The sequence below is a fragment of the Eurosta solidaginis genome, chromosome 1 (genome assembly GCF_040869045.1).
Source record: "Eurosta solidaginis isolate ZX-2024a chromosome 1, ASM4086904v1, whole genome shotgun sequence".
NCBI lineage: Eukaryota > Metazoa > Arthropoda > Insecta > Diptera > Tephritidae > Eurosta > Eurosta solidaginis.
The window spans coordinates 273,875,417-273,880,081 of NC_090319.1; positions in this window are offsets into that span (position 1 = coordinate 273,875,417).

Genomic DNA, 4,665 nt, shown 5'->3' on the forward strand with positions numbered 1-4,665 from the left:
TCTTTCCCCAGCTTTTTGCAAAGGTGACTAAGCGCCAATTACTTAAAGAAGAAGAGGAAGAAAAAAAAGCAACAAAAAAAAAAAACACATAAAATAATGACTATTTTTAATTCCTTCTCCGTCCCTCTATTTTCTTATTCCCCGTCTATGCTCTCCTTTCCTAAAATAATGAAAAGTGTGACCCGAAAAGTCACTCACATCAACCGGAGTAAGTTTTTATATGCAAATTAACTTAAAGTTTTTCAATTACATTCACAATTCCTTTGCAAAATGGAATGAGAAATTCGAAACTTCTTTTGTTTTTCTTTGTAATGTAATTGAAAAAAATATCAATTCTAGTTCCAGTTCCTTCCGTAAGTACTGAGATTAAAATACATTTTTTAGTTCTTTTTTTTTTTAATTACAAAAAAACTACGTATCAAGCAAAAAAGATACTTTTGGAAATTTTCTTTAAGAATTGAAATGTACTAATTTGCTGTGAAGAAAAGGAATTGATTACTTTTTCCAATTACTGAGGAATGTAATGGCAACGCAATAAAATCGCATTTACTCAGCTCGGCTTATAACAAGAAAATGAAACAAGTAAGGAAGGCTAAGTTCGGGTGTAACCGAACATTACATACTCAGCTGATAGCTTTGGAGACAAAATAAGGGGAAATCACCATGTAGCAAAATTAACCTAGGGTAACCCTGGGGCCATAGTTCTATAGGTGGACGTCATTTCGGGATATCGCCGTAAAGTTGGACCAGGGGTGACTCTTGAATGTGTTTGTACGATATGGCTATCAAATGAAAGGTGTTAATGAGTATTTTAAAAAGGAGTGGGCCTTAGTTCTATAGGTGGACGCCTTTTCGAGATCTCGAAATAAAGGTGGACCAGGGGGACTCTAGAATGTGTTTGTACTATATGGGTATCAAATGAAAGGTACTAATGAGTATTTTAAAAGGGAGTGGGCCTTAGTTCTATAGGTGGACGCCTTTCCGAGATATAGCCATAAAGGTGGACCAGGGGTGACTCTAGAATTTGTTTTTACTATATGGGTGTCAAATGAAAGGTGTTAATGAGTATTTTAAAAGGGAGTGGGCTTAGTTCTATAGGTGGACGCCTTTTCGAGATATAGCCATAAAGGTGGACCAGGGGTGACTCTGGAATGTGTTTGTACGATATGGGTATCAAATGAAAGGTGTTAACGTGTATTTTAAAAGCGAGTGGGCCTTAGTTGTATATGTGAAGGCGTTTTCGAGATATCGACTAAAACGTGGACCAGGGCGACCCAGAACATCATCTGTAGGGTACCGCTAATTTATTTATATATGTAATACCACGAACAGTATTTCTGACAAGATTCCAAGGGCTTTTGATTTCGCCCTGCAGAACGTTTTAATTTTCTTCTACTTAATATAGTAGGTTTCATATCCATTTTACAAAGTTTTTTCTAAAGTTATATTTTGCGTCAATAAGCCAATTCTATTACCATGTTTCATCCCTTTTTTTATATTTGGTATAGAATTATGGAATTTTTTTCATTTTTCGTAATTTTCGATATCGAAAAAGTGGGCGTGGTTATAGTCGGATTTGGGCCATTTTTTTATACCAAGATAAAGTGAGTTCAGATATGTACGTGAACTAAGTTTAGTAAAGATATATCGATTTTTGCTCAAGTAATCGTGTTAACGGTCGACTGTGTATAAAAACTGGGCGTGGCTTCAACCGATTTCGCCCATTTTCACAGAAAACAGTTACCGCCATAGAGTCTATGCCCCTACCAAATTTCACAAGGATTGGTAAATTTTTGTTCGACTTATTGGCATTAAAAATATTCTAGACACATTAAATGAAAAAGGGCGGAGCCAAGCCCATTTTGAAATTTTCTTTTATTTTTGTATTTTGTTACACCATATCATTACTGGAGTTGAATGTTGACATAATTTACTTATATACCGTAAAGATATTCAATTTTATGTTAAAGGTTGGCTAAAAAAAATTTTTTTATAAGTGGGTGTGTTCGTCATCCGATTGTGCTAATTTTTATTTAGCACACATATAGTAATAGGAGTAAGGTTCCTGCCAAATTTCATCATGGTATCTTCAACGATTGCCAAATTACAGCTTGCAAAACTTTTAAATTACCTTCTTTTAAAAGTAGGCGGTGCCGCGCCCATTGTCCAAAATTTTACTAATTTTCTATTCTGCGTCATAAGGACAATCCACTTACCAAGATTCATCGCTTTATCCGGCTTTGGTAATGAATTATCGCACTTTTTTGGTTTTTCGAAATTTTCGATATCGAAAAAGTGGGCGTGGTTGTAGCCGATTTCGTTTTTTTTTAAATAGCGATCTAAGATGAGTGCCCAGGAACCCATATACCAAATTTCATCAAGATACCTCATGTTATCGTGTTAACGAACGGACGGATAAACGGACGGACGGACGGACGGACATGGCTAAATGAATTTCTTTCAGATCATTTTGATATATAGAAGTCTATATCAATCTCGATTAGTTTATGCTGTTACGGGTTACCGTTATGCGAACAAAATTAATATACTCTGTGAGCTCTGCTCAGTATAAAAATGAAAAATTTTTGTAAATGGGAGTGGCATGCAATTTTTTGTGAAATCGTTGTTCTACGTTTCGGGAGCTTCAACTGGAAGAATAATCATCCCATCGTGAAAAATCTTTATACACTTATTTCTTTTATAAAGAGGAATATTTTTAATAAAAGTGTGATAATATTTAGTGTCAAAAGACTGAAACTAAATGAACTAGACGATAGAAGGTATCAGTTGTTTTGGTTTGAATTGCGACCAATAAGCTGATGAAAATCCTGCGAACTTTCCTTCACGAACCACAGTGTCCGTTGGCAAAAACCTCAAGCCAATCTGATGCCCGAATTCCGATTTAACGCTTTCGGACAAAGGAACCGACGTCAATCTAGTATACAGGATGTAAAGAGGAAATAAGCGGATGAACTTTTATTAAGTTGCACTGTTCTTATTTAAAAGCATATGATCACAAATGATGTCATAAAAACTCACAACTTCGGTATTGTTCTCCGATTTAATAATACTTACTCAATCCAACACCAACTTTAGGCTGCGCATTAAAAAAATAACCGTTATCGGATTTAACTTCGTCTGCACGATCCACAGTATTTCTGCGCAATAACACCTACGGCTTATTGGGACTAGGAACTTTCGGGATTATTAGGTAAACCCGATGATACATTTGAAACTAATTCAATGCACCAAGGTTTCGATTTATACATTTTTTGGTTAAATATTTAGAATCGCTTTAGTTTGGATTTTAGTTTGGGTTTTGTGCACATGGTCTAACATCATTGCATTGCAAACTTTAGTTAGGTATTTTTACAATACACTAGCAAAATATACAACTATGCATTTGATAATATATAGCAAATAACCTAATATAAAAAATCGTCGTATATTTTTTCAATATTGAATAGCAAATCAGCAACTGTCAATCTAAAACTATATGTGAAAAGAATAAATCCAAAATGACCGATTGCCGTACACAAGATTAGACAAATTTCAAAAATAACTCCAAGTTATAAACAAAACTTGCCATTCTCCAAGGGAGCCTTATCAGAGAACTTTACCGTGGTATATAAAAGAAAGGAGGGAGCTTTGTTATTTTGCTAGCAACATTGCCATACCATTACTATTTAAAGCAAAACTGAGGTGTTTAGGGATAAGAATTTCTTTCAGGACGAAAACAAATGGTCATATAATGGAGACAATAATAATATGCTTTAGCATGATTTATGTGCACACATATCTATTGAAAATACAGTAAAACATATATTTTTATTTAGAAAAAAGTTTATAAAATAATGGTATGACACCACAGCGCCCGCTTTTTTATATATAGAAGTATGTATCACTTATGTTTCGTTTATGACGTTACGACACACAGTGTGATATGTCATCAACCTAGCTGATATAAAGTCACGATTGGAATAAATAATTAATTTTTCCAGCTCTACTCATCAACTAACGCTTTTACATAAAAATAAATATATTATTTGTAAACATTTATTATTATTTCACCACTTTTTAAGTTTTCATTGAGCTAAATAAATTTAAATTAAAAAAAAAAAAAAAAAATCAAAAAAAATCTAAGTCGATAACGTTAAGTTAATCGCTGAAACTTGAGTCGAAATCTTCATCTAGGTCTGAGATATCGGAACCTTGATCAACATTTGCTTCTGGGTTTGACAATAGTTTAAGTACTTCTTTGTCGAATGCCTCATTTGCCTTAAATTCATTCGAGTTCTTTTCTGAAATAGAGTATATTAGGGGTTCGCGACAAAAAACAAATATTTAATAAATCTGCCATTGCATATTTACGAGACATCTTTGTTATAATGTTTTGCCTGTAGCTCTTAAAATCTTTATTTCTATTCTCCAGTGCTTCCTCTGAGAGCTTTCCTGTTGGAAGTAATGCTTTATTAATAATATCTGCCCCATGAATCAAAATTTTGTGAATGCTCAATGGTATATAATACCATGGGTACAAAACTACAAAAATTTTTATGGTTAAAATGGCATACTTTCGAAATGCTTCAGACTCAACGGCGAATCCACATGACATTGTTTGAAGTATGAAAGCAAATCGCTTAATTAGATTTTCGTCAACTCCCG